The following is a 13043-nucleotide window of genomic DNA, read 5'->3' on the forward strand; positions in this document are numbered from 1 at the left end:
AGTGTTCCATGAGATATGGTCAGGTGATATCCATATAGATATCTATAAACATTTACAATCGCCAGCATATAAGTTATGTGATTCTACACTTTGATAAGAATGGCGGTACAATGATTTAGCCGCAGCTCCATCTCTGTTTTAGGAAAAGTCCCGCCCCTTTAACTGTCTCTGCCAATCATTCTTGGAGGCTTAATCACATGTCATCAGTCTGACCAATCAGAAGTGGTAAAAGTCTTCACTTCCTTGTTCTGATTCTGCTCATAAAGTCTCTCAGTTCCAACAAAAATATCAGCGAAAGCTCGTATTTTTTTATTTTTTACTTCTTTTGTTCAACTTTTCCTGTCCAACAGTTGGGCAGACAGATGAAATGGTATATGGTGTATACTTATATAGCGCCTTTCTTCCTACAAGGACAAAGCGCTTTACAGTCACAGACCCATTCACCCAGTCACACACACATTCACTCACACATTCACACACTGGTGGCGGCTCCGCTGCCAAACACAGGCGCCCCCCTGCGTTAAACAGCGTTTCAGCGTACAATGAATCTTCCTGTTAAACGTCTTGAAACCACAACGAACACACATCACACAGTTTTTCAATCTTCTTGATGAAATCAGAGGTCAACAGTTTAGTTCTCCTTCAAGGTTTGTGTTTATTAACAGCCAAACATCCCAGAGTTTGGTCCAAGTCATCTTTCTAACTTAAACATTTTTCTAATCATGTCTAGATTGAAGGACAAATTTGCTTTCAAACTTCAGTTATTTATTCATCTTCTTCCGTTTATCCCTTTCGGGGTCACGGGGCCTATCCCGGCCACTTATGGGCAAAGGCAGGGGACACCCTGGACAGGTCTCCAGTCTGTCACAGGGTCACACATATCACGCACCCATTCACTCTCACATTCACACCTAGGGACAATTTGGAGTGACCAATGAACCAGGGTAAAATTTCTAATAATTGAGTTGAAAATTGTTACTGAAAACTAACTTAACTTTTATTACATCTTTTAGAAAAAACATCTGCAAATTTTTCTGTCAAAATTATTACAAAAATGCACATGAGATTGTGAGTTTCTCCTTTTTTAAATTTTGGATGCTGGTGTACCGCGGGATTTTTGTCAAGGATAGAGTGTGCCTTGGCTCAAAAAAGGTTGAAAACACTGTTGGTAAATGGCGTATATAGCGCTTTTCTACCTACAAGGCCCAAAGCGCTTTACAGTCACAGTCCCATTCGCCCAGTCATACACACATTCACACACTGGTGGCGGCTCTGCTGAGTCGATGTGTCTTGCCCAAGGACACATCGACTCATGGGCGTGCAAGGCGGGAATCGAACTTGCAATATTAGGATCATGGGTCGACCACCCTACCGCTGCAACATGGCCGCCCAAAAGGAAAAACACTGTTCTAACTGGTAGGAGGCTTGGCCCAACAGAACTTCCTACTTCGTCTCACTTCATTGCCATGTTCTTAATGTTGTTTAGGTAGACTGAGAAAACTGGTTAATGTGCTCCTCCCACTTTAGGCGTCATTTTTAGCATTCAGAATCCAGTGAACAGCATTATCTGTCCATTGCTTAGACTTGGACTGTTGATGGTCGGCTCAAAGTCAAAGTCAGGTTTATTTGTCAATTTCTTCACATGTGCTTGACATACAAAGGAATCGAAATTAGGTTTCTCACTGTCCCGTGTGTGGACATAAACAACAGTAAAGTGCAGATGCACTACAAAGAAACAGGCCTAATCTCCAAGTAATGATAAATAATTAAATGTGAAAACAATAAATATGTGAAAACAAGGTGCAGGTTGTATTATACTGGGAGGTAAGGTAGTTGGTAGGAATAAATGTTATTTACATGTGCAGTTGCATATGCAGAGGTAGTTATTTGTCTCAGTTCAGTGTTAAGTGTTTGTCCGTCAAACACTTAGTGGAGGAGGGGTGTTTGTCCAATAGGCTCCGTGCACGTAACTAAGGAGTTCTACTTCCGCCGCCTTGAGTGTGAGGCCGACCATTTCGGGTTTGCGACTTCTGTAGCAGCGACACGGCAGATTTTGATTGCGAAAGATGGCATATATCACCCGTTGTCTACAAGGTCTCCCGAAAATTGACGTGAACGACATCTACAGGATTGTCGATCAGTGCGTGGTTACATGGGCAAAATATCGTGTCGAAAAAATATAGTGTTGAAAATACGGGAAGGGAAATGTGTCCTGTTGTAAACAAACCTTTGCTGTCAGTGTGTCACATATATTATGCAGCAGCTCGGTAATATACGAGGCGATCTTCCAAACGTGCTTTTATTAATGTTATGAATATTATGTAGTGCCGGTCCGCTCATCATTTTATATTTAATCCGTGTGGTCAGTGCTTTTTTTGTGGAAGAAGTACGGAGCTGGAAGAAGAACCCAGTGTTAGGATAGGGTAACAACACAAGCTAACAACATTAGCCTTTCGATGGACACAAAATCCAGGACAAACCATGTGGGAAACGCTACAATCTGCATCCTGGCTGAACGTAAATGTCTGGGAATAACATCAGCCTTTATTTTGTCGGGGCACAACTGTAAACACAGTTCCGTGTGATTTTTTTTGAACAGTTTTTAAGGACTGAGCGGCATTTCTGCTCTAAGCTCACACACACTGTGTGCTCTGCTCTGCCCTTGCGAGTCCGGCCGCCGCTAACCCAGAGTGGCGGTTCGGCTCGCAGTGCGAATTCTCACACATAACAAAACAACAAAACACACACGTAACAAAGCACCCTCCCCTCAAACACATTAATAAATCTAGCTGCTGTGCTCAGAGAGGTTCACTCGGTCCACTGGCACCGGAGCCCGAACGCAGAGCTCGGTTGATGCCGGGTCCAGACGTCAGTGGACACGCATCCCTCTGCATCTCCCTCATAAGGGGTGAAAGAGAGGGGAGAGCCAGCGGGGCGAGAGCGGAGCGGCGCTTTACCCGGGGCGTCCGCAGAGCAGCTGATCGGTCCCGTATGAGCTCCAATGCTTTCTCTCAGCGAAACACCGTCTATGCATGACGTAACCCAGAGCAGTAGAGACACACGATCGGAATGAACCGTTTACATGCTCCACGATCGGATAAACGATCGTTATAACCCACCTATCTCGATCGGAAAGAAATTCTGATCCGAACGAGTCTGACCGGGACAAAGTATTCCAAACGGCGTGTTTACATGACGCATTTTCTTTCCTCTTTCTCTTTCGGCTTTTCCCATCAGGGGTCGCCACAGCGAATCATCCTTTTCCACCTCACTCTATCATGGACATCTTCTACCCTAACATTAGCCAACTTCATGTCCTCTGTTAAGACATCCATATATCTCCTCTTTGGCCGTCCTCTTGCCCTCCTGCCAGGCAGCTCCATCTCCAACATCCTTCTACCAATATATCCACTATCCCTCCTCTGAACATGTCCAAACCATCTCAGTCTGGCTTCTCTGACTTTGTCGCTAACACAGGCAACATGAGCCGTCCCTCTGATGTACTCGTTCCTTATCCTGTCTAACCTGGTCACTCCTAAGGAGAACCTCAACATCTTCATCTCCGCTACCTCCATCTCAGCCTCTTGTCTCTGTCTCACTGCTACCGTCTCTAACCCATAGAGCAGAGCTGGTCTCACCACTGTCTTGTACACCTTTCCTTTGAGTCTTGCTGACACTCTTCTGTCACACAACACTCCTGACACTTTCCTCCAACCGCTCCAACCTGCCTGCACTCGCCTCTTCACCTCTTTTCCACACTCCCCATCACACTGAACTGTTGACCCCAAGTACTTAAACTCCTGCACCTTCTTCACCTCAGTCCCCTGTAACCTAACGCTTCTACCTTGATCCCTCTCGTTCAGACACATGTATTCTGTCTTACTACGACTGACCTTCATGCCTCTTCTTTCCAGAGCAAACCTCCACCTCTCTAGCTGTTCCTCCACCTGCTCTCTACTCTCACTGCAAATTACAATGTCATCCGCAAACATCATTGTCCAGGGAGATTCCTGTCTTACCTCGTCTGTCAGCCTGTCCATCAGCATAGCAAACAAAAAAGGACTCAAAGCTGATCCTTGGTGTAGTCCCACCTCCACCTTGAACTCCTCTGTCTGACCTACAGCACATCTCACCACCGTCATACTTCTCTCATACATGTCCTGAACTACTCTGACATACTTCTCTGCCACTCCAGACGACCTCATACAGTACATGACGCATTTTCTTTCCGATTGCTGCAAATGCGAAACACGACTCGTCTTGCTTGGGGCGGTCCTCCCGCCGTGTTCACCTTCCATTCGGCTCTCACCCACACATATACTGGAAAGCTATGAAAGCTTTTAGTACTGTTGTACTTTGACAAATTCGCACACGGGTACACAACAATGTTGTGATGTCTTTGTCACACATTAAAACACCAAAAGCCTGTCTTTTACCCGAAATCCGCTCCTATTTACTCAAAACTAGCAACTCAACAAAACTCCCCACAACAATAACACGACCAACAGGAAGTTGTCGGCCTTACACTCGAAACACGGAAGTTAACCGGAAGTTCTATCGTGCACGTAGGCTATTCCCGTTGTCCTGCTGGCTGGCGCTGTGAGTGGGGAGGGGAGTGAGTTCAGCAGTCTCACAGCCTGATGGATAAAGCTGTTGCTGAGTCTGGTAGTGCGGGAGCGGAGGCTCCTATACCTCTTTCCAGAGGGCAGGAGGCTGAACAGACTGTGTGCAGGGTGTCTTGCTTCATTTACGATTGTGATGGCTTTGCGGGTGAGGCGGGTGGTGTATATGTCTTGCAGGGAGGGGAGTGGTACACCAATTATTTTCTCAGCTGTTCTCACTGTGCGTTGTAGAGCTTTACTGTTTTTGTCTGTGCAGCTGCCCCCCCACACAGTGATGCAGCTGGAAAGGATGCTCTCGATGGTTCCCCTGTAGAATGTTGTCAGGATGGGTGGTGGAGCACTTGCCCGCTTGAGTTTGCGCAGGAAGTAGAGGCGCTGCTGTGCTTTCTTGGCCAGTGATGCAGTGTTGGTTGTCCAGGAGAGGTCCTCGCTGATGTGCACCCCCAGGAACTTGGTGCTGCTCACCCTCTCCACTGCAGCACCTTCGATGGTGAGTGGGGGGTGTTGGGTGTGGCCTCTCTGGAAGTTGACAACAATCTCTTTGGTCTTGCTGACGTTAAGCGAGAGGTTGTTGTCTTTGCACCACATGGTCAGGAGCTCCACCTCTTTTCTGTAGTGGGTCTCATCGTTTTTGGTGATGAGCCCCACTAGTGTTGTGTCGTCCGCAAACTTCACAAGCTGGTTGGAGCTATAGGTTGGTGTGCAGTCGTGTGTCAGCAGGGTGAACAGCAGGGGACTGAGCACACAGCCTTGAGGGGCCCCTGTGCTCAGGGTGATGCTGTTGGAGATGTTGTTGCCAACACGAACTGCTTGAGGCCTCTGGCTGAGGAAATCCAACAGCAAGTTGCAGAGGGAGGTGCTGAGGCCCAGTCTGTCCAGTTTGCAGATGAGTTGCTGTGGTATTATGGTATTAAATGCTGAACTGAAGTCTATGAACAGCATTCTCACATATGAGTCTTTCTTGTCCAAGTGAGTGAGAACTGGGTGGAGGGCAGAGCAAATTGCATCTTCTGTGGATTGTTTTGCTCTATATGCAAACTGGTATGGGTCCAGGGTGGGGGGCAGGCTAGATTTGATGTGTGACATGGCTAGTTGTTTGAAGCACTTCATGATAATGGGTGTCAGTGCCACAGGACGGTAGTCATTGAAGCAGGATGGCGATGAATTCTTTGGCACAGGTACGATGGTGGCAGTTTTGAAGCCTGATGTGACAATGGCTTGCCTCAGGGAGATGTTAAAGATGTCTGTGAAGACTCAAACTCAAACTTTATTTATTTATATAGCTCCTTTCATTTCAGTTAAAAACACAAAGTGCTTCACATAAAAGCAGATAAAACAGTCATAAAAACCGAAAATTGTTAAAAACAGCAAACAAAGGACAATCACACAAAGATGGGATCCCTCCCTCACCCCCCCCCCCCCAACCCACCCACCCACACCCCACCTACCCAGTTCCCCCGTAGAACCCTGAACAGAAACAAAGAACTGCAGCTTAAAGAAGGTCTGGCTTGGTACTGCTGTGAGGAAACGATATGATGGGGATCCATTGATTCCAAGGCCCAGCCTGACCACAGGGGTCACTACCACAGCGCCCGCCCAGCACAGAGCAGCCCAGGGCCCACTCCATGGCTATTAGACCACAGAGCGGGACCACAGCCCGCCCACCGAGAACGGGCGCTGCAGCAACAGCACCCCCTACAGGTCAAGCTGGTGGTGCCCCAGAAAAATGGATCCCCAAGAGGAAACACTGGAGTTAAAAACATCAGAATAAAAATTATCATAAAATAACAACAATTAAAAATAGAAAAAAGATTAAAAAATCAAAAAAGATTTAACAATTTTAGTAATTCAAAAATAAAATACGTAAACTGATTAAAAAATAACTTACGTATCATTGACATCACGTATCAAGACATCCTTCAGTTCCTCCACACAGTCTTTTAGCACACTGCCAGGGATGTTGTCTGGACCCGCTGCTTTCCGGATGTTGATGGTGGAGAGTGTCCTCTTCACGCTGGCAGCAGACAGGCACAGAGGCTGGTTGTGCGGAGGTGGTGGTGTTTTCTCTGGGCATGTGTGGTTTTGTGCTTCAAAGCGTGCAAATAAGCTGTTCAGGTTGTTGAGCAGAGTGGTGTTGCTCTCACAGCTTCGCGGTGCAGGTTTGTAGTCTGTGATGGCCTGGATGCCCTGCCACAGTCTCTGAGCATCCTTGCTATCCCTGAAGTGAGTGGTTGTTTTTTTGTGTGTAATCTTGTTTGGCTTTCCTGATGCCACGGGACAGGTTGGTTCTCGATGTTCTCAAGCTTGATTGATCCCCAGCTCTGAAGGCCTTGTCTCTCACCTTCAGCAGCCTGTGGACGTCCCCTGTCAGCCATGGCCTTTGGTTAGCTCGAGGGATGACGTTCTTTTTTTGGGTCACATCATCAATGCATTTGGTGATGTAGGACGTTACAGTGTCTGTGTACTCCTCGATGGCTGTGGTGTTGTTATAGGTGGCTGCTTCTTTGAACATTTCCCAATTTGTCGTCCCAAAACAGTCCTGGAGAGCAGAAGTGGCCTCCTGTGGCCACACCCTTACTTCTTTCAGAACAGGTTTGGTCACTTTCACTCTCTGTCTGTATGCTGGCGTTAGCATCACAGTGAGGTGATCAGAGGCGCCGATGTGGGGGAGGGGGGAAGCTTTGTATGCTCCTTTGTGCTGAGTGTAAACAAAGTCCAAGATGTTGTCCCCCCTCATTGGAAAATGGACATGCTGGTGAAATTTCGGGAGAACAGTTTTAAGATGGCATGATTAAAATCTCCTGCGAGGATGATGAAACCGTCTGGGTGTGCTGTTTGTTGTTCACCGATGGCTTGATACAGTTCGTTCAGTGCCGCATTTCTGTCGCTGATATTGTTAGTTGGGGGTATATAAGTAGCAACCAGCAGGATCGAACTGAATTCCCTCGGCAAGTAGAAGGGGCGACATTTCACGATCAAAAACTCCGCCGGGGTGAGCAGTGTTTGCATACTACAGTGGCATCTCGGCACCAAGCCTCCCGGATGTAAACACAGACCCCGCCGCCCCGGGTCTTTCCTCCGTCTACGAGAGCCCTGTCGGCTCTGTAGCATGCTTACTGCTCCAGTTGTATAGCAGAGTCCGGAATGTTGTCATTAAGCCATGTTTCCGTGAACACTAGCACACAACAGTCATTCACTTTTCGATTCGCTGATCTTAGTAGTCGGATGTCATCAATTTTGTTGTCCAGTGATCGTACGTTGGCCAGAAGGATAGATGGTATGGCTGGGCGAGTTGGCTTAGCCTCTAGCCTAACTCGGATCCCTCCGCGCTTGCCCCGCTTCTTCGTCCTTTCACACCGCTTCTGACGGGTAGCAGGCGAGTTCGTGGATTAGCTGGCCAGCGCAGCAGTCCGAGTTCCCTTAGCGTCTTGTCACACACACAATCATACAGCGTACAATGTGCAGTGAAATGCTTAGGCGACCGCCCGCGACCTCAAACAAGAAAGAATATCAATAGGAATAGGAAAATAGATATAAAATATAGGAATATACAAATATAAAAACATAAAAACAGAATGTCCGAATGTGTGCAAATATGCTCTAAAAGTGACATGTGAAAGTGGCTTGTGTGCATAGTGTCCATGATTACTGGTTAAGAGTCCGTATCGCCTGCGGGAAGAAGCTCCTTGATCACATCCTTACTGCTTCCATCACAGCAGCTTTCACACGCCAGGGGGTCACAACCATGAAAAACAAACAGACAAAGCTTCAGACCAGTAATGGCCTACACTCCTTTACACCCTCCTTTTTTTATATGTGCATAACAACATGCTTTTGACACGGTTTCTGTAGCCCTTCTAAAGTCGGGTATTTCCTAGTTTTTAATCGTATTCTGGAAAAAATGTGAACATGATCCATGATATCATACAAAGGTAGAAGTCACCTTGAATGCTCCAGAAATGAGCTTCCCTCTCAGCCACTGGTGCATGTCTGCTTTCCAGTCACACTTTGCTGCATTTGTCATTTTGAGAGCATCTGGTTTAATTTGATTTCTGTGCTTGGCCACCCTGCAGTTCTCTGGGCTTTTAGCGTAACTGCCGCCTGCTGAGTGCAGCCAACAGATAGTTCTGCAAATAAAAGGCTTTAAATTTCTATTTTCTGGATGACTTTTTCCAACATTACAGCCGGTTTGAAGAGCTGTGATTTCTTTGGCATTTCTAAGTTCTGCTGATGCTATCTTTATTTTTATTTTTTTCACTGCATATCAGACTAAATTTGACATTAAAATGCCAGCACTTAAGGAATGATAACATTATTCATTAAAATGAATGACTGTTGAGGAATTGAATTGCTAAGATGTGTGAAATAGTTTATAACTCCAAGTCTGTTCTTTTTGAAGGTGGACGCCATGCTTGAAGTTTTACAGGGAGGGTTTAACTTATCTTTCATATTTGAACAGGCTTTAATCTTAGGGTCTATGCTCGACCCCCTTTCAGGGTTTTACCACTATTTCATAGAATATTCAATTTTTTTGAACAGGACATCTAGAATCTAAGTGTTTATTTACTTTTGCTGCGACTCGGACCAAAGCCTGCAAGTATTATATTCAATCTCTTTGGTTTTAGCTAGTCTGTCTGGTTTGTTTAACCATAGTTGCAATGTTACAGTTAGAAAAATGACTTTGAATTTACAAACGGCCTCATTTATTTTGTTTTATTCATTTGTTTAAAGACTTATATGGGTCTTGTCTTTAAATAACTGAAAGCAAATTAATCAAATAAATATAGCCAAGGGAGGGGGGCTATCAAAGCCCAGATAAATGCAGGGGTTGTGTCAGGAAAAGCACCTGACATAAAATCTTTTCCAAGCCAAATATGTGAATCAAACCTATGAAATCCATACCGGATCGATTGAGGCCGTGGTTGCAAAAACCGGCATCAGTGGTGTTCACCAACAGGGTGCCGGTGGAAATTGGACGGCTGTTGGTTGAAGGAGGAGAGGAGGAAGATGTGTTGGTAGGAAGAGAGAGAAGAGGAAAGCCACGAGTGTTGGACTGAGAGTTTGAATGTTGGAACTATGACAGGAAAAGGTAGAGAGTCAGTGGACATGATGCAGAGGAGGAAGGTAGACGTACTGTGTCCAGGAGACCAGGTGGAGACCAGGTGGAGACCAGGTGGAGACCAGGTGGAGACCAGGTGGAGACCAGGTGGAAAGGTAGCAAGGCTAGAAGCTCAGGAGCAGGGTTCTAGTTGTTCTGTTGTGATGGAGATGAGAGGACAAATGGAGGAGGAGTTACCTTAAAGGAGGAGTCTGCTAGGAGTGTTGTTGGGGGTAGAAGAGTGTCAGAGTGATGAGTCTGAAGATAGAAATGGAAGGTGTGATGGTTGATGTCGTTAGTGGTTTGCCCCACAGGGAGGATGTGAGCTGGAGGAGACGTTCTGGTTGGACGTTGATGAATTGGTGATGAACATCTCTAGAAGAGAGAGAGTTGTCATTGGAGCAGATTTCAATCGATATGTTGGTGCAGGAAACAGAGGTGATGAGGAGGTGATGAGGAGGTGATGAGGAGGTTTGGTATCCAGGAGAGGAATGTAGAAGGACAGATGGAGGTTGGTTCAGTAACAAATATAGAAATGGCTCTGGTGAATACATTTCTTGAGAAACATAGGATGACCTATAAGAGTGGAGGCAGAAGCACACAGATGGACTACATCTTGTGTAGATGGTGGAATCTGAAGGAGATCAGTAACTGCAGAGTAGTGGTACATGAGTGTTTTCAGACAGCAAAGGATGGTGGTGTGTAGGATGACTCTGGTGATGAAGAAGATGAAGAAAAAAAGGGCAAAAACAGAGAACAGGACAAACTGGTGGAAGCTGAAAAGAATGAATGTTGCATGACTTAAGAAATAGCTGAAACAGACTCTGGGTGGTCAGGAGATATTCCCAGATGACTTGAGAAGGGGGGTGAAAAAATACGCTAAAATATCAATTTGGTTCGTTTCAGAATTTCATGGGGCACGGTACATTTCGGTTCTGTACTGTTGTTTAACAAATCTGCCTGATATGAACTGCTATTTTATGAAGTATTATTTTGTTGTTTTTTATTGTGTGTTTGTGTCTCTTTTGCAGCCAAATTTCACCCTTGGGAGATTAATAAAGTATCTATCTATCTATCTATCTATCTATCTATCTATCTATCTATCTATCTATCTATCTATCTATCTATCTATCTATCTATCTATCTATCTATCTATCCATCTATCCATCTATCCATCTATCCATCTATCCATCTATCCATCCATCCATCCATCCATCCATCCATCCATCCATCCATCCATCGTATTTTTTTCGGTACAAGAAAGGCAGAAAGAAATTACTTACAAAATGCATTTTTTGGTTTTATATAAAAATTAAAATTGACCTATGTTGGTGATCTGCTTAATAAAATAGGAAAAACTATTAGTTACTAGGAACCAGAAACTTTGGATACTTAACGATGGCCTGAAAAAAAACATTTTAACTTCAACATTTCTTTTCTTGTAGACCCGATTGTTACAGTCGATGATGCCGTTTTAAGTTCGTTAACAGATTAGATGCTTTACTGTGGCATACGCGATCTCTGTGTAACAATGTCAACACACAGCATTCCACTTGTTAAATTGTCTTTTCCCTTCATGGAAAGCCAAAGTGTTCCCCACACACACACACAGGAGACAGGAAAGAGATGGGGGGGGGGGGGTCCTCATCTCTGGTCTCGTGTCTGCATTAGCCATATGTTGACATGCTTACTGTCCGTCACCTTATAGCGTCTCAGAAGAAACTCACGGCAAACATTACTTCCGCCTCGGCTCAAAGTTAATACAGTGGCGACTCGGGGTTAGGTGGCGGTGGGATTACATCAGGGATCAGCTCCGAGCCACTTCCTGTTTGCAGTGGTGATGGACAGGCTGACAGATGAGGTCAGACAGGAGCCACCATGGATTATGATGTTTGCAGACGATACTGTGATTTGTACTCAGAGCAGAGAACAGGTGGAGGACAAGCTAGAGAGGTGGACATTTGTCCTGGAAAGGAGAGAAATGCAGGTTAGCAGCAGTAAGATGGAGAACATGTGTGTGAATGAGTGGAACCCAAGAGGAAGAGTGAGGTTACAGGAAAAAGAGATAAAGGAGGAGGATTTGAAATCCAGAGGAATGGAGAGGGGGGAGAAGAAGTGAAGATGCGAGTGCAGGCAGGTTGGAATGGGTGGAGAAAAGTGTCAGGACTGATAGAAGAGTTTAGCTGAAATGAAAGCAAGGTGTAGAGTGTGGTGAGAGCAGCCATGTTGTTGGACCCAGAGACACTGAGGAAGACGGGAAGCAGAGCTGGAGGTAGCAGAGATGAAGATGCATAGGTTCTCTTTGGGTGGGACCAGGATGGATCAGGAATGAGCACATGTTAGAGGTTCTGGAGATCAAGACTGAGATGATTGGGACATGTCCAGAGGAGAGACTGAAGGATGCTGCCAGAGGTCTAGAGGAAGACCAGAGAGGAGGTTTCTGGATGCAGAGAAGGAAGACCTGAAGGTAGCTGCTGGTAGAGGGTGCAGAAGACAGGGTTAGACAGAGGAAGCTGATTGGCTGAAGAGAAAAGCCCAAAGAAAACAAGAGGATGATAATTTGGATCTTGATATTGTACTGTTGACAGAACAGGAAAGTGTGGTTTTTACAACTGCTTCCTCATCAAATAATGAGGAGTTCTCTTGTCTTATAAACAAGCTTCCGTTGTATAAGGCATTGTGACCTAATTTTCTGTCATTCGTTGTCTATAGATGCTATGCTGGATAAAAAATAAAAATAAACTCAGAAAAATAGGCCACTTGAAGTGTTTGGACATGCAAAAAAAGAAAGAAAAAGAAATTAAAAGGAAGCATGAACTTGGGTCAAGCCCTTAACACAGCCCCCTAATACACACCCAAAATGTTAAACATGGCTGCTGTACAAGTGCTGTGTCTCCAGGGAAACAAGAAAATTGAGCCTCGGCTCATTGTAATAGGTGGTAAAGTGTTACATTCTAGAGAAATGGACTTCAAATTTAACCTGGAATGGAAATTGATCCCATTACCTTGTGCCTGCACTTCCCTTTCCTGCATGAAGGGAGGGGGAGATGGGCAGTACCGAGATGAGTAAAAGCAAGAAAGAAAGAATTGGGGATGAAAAAAAACCATGATGGACAATAGGATCGGGGGATTTTGTAAAGGAAAAATGAGAACGTCAAAAGGAAAAGTTGAGTAGACATGGAGTCTGTGACCAGATGTGATGAGATGGCAAAGAGTAGGGGTTTCCTCTGAATTAATTGACAGACCTGCTGACTCTGCATCAGCATGGTGCTAATAGATAACCGCTTCTTGGCCAGATGGAGAGTCAGTGCACAAGAGGACTG

The 13043-nt window shown here is 45.3% G+C and overlaps 1 protein-coding gene across 1 annotated transcript in view; it reads left to right on the plus strand.

Annotated features, from left to right (window-relative positions):
* The window catches only part of ptprm (protein tyrosine phosphatase, receptor type M), a gene marked incomplete in the record, with an annotated part of 229034 nt that overhangs the window by 93750 nt on the left and 122241 nt on the right, over nucleotides 1-13043 (plus strand).

Source organism: Oryzias latipes, chromosome 17 (assembly GCF_002234675.1).
Source record: "Oryzias latipes chromosome 17, ASM223467v1".
Lineage (NCBI taxonomy): Eukaryota > Metazoa > Chordata > Actinopteri > Beloniformes > Adrianichthyidae > Oryzias > Oryzias latipes.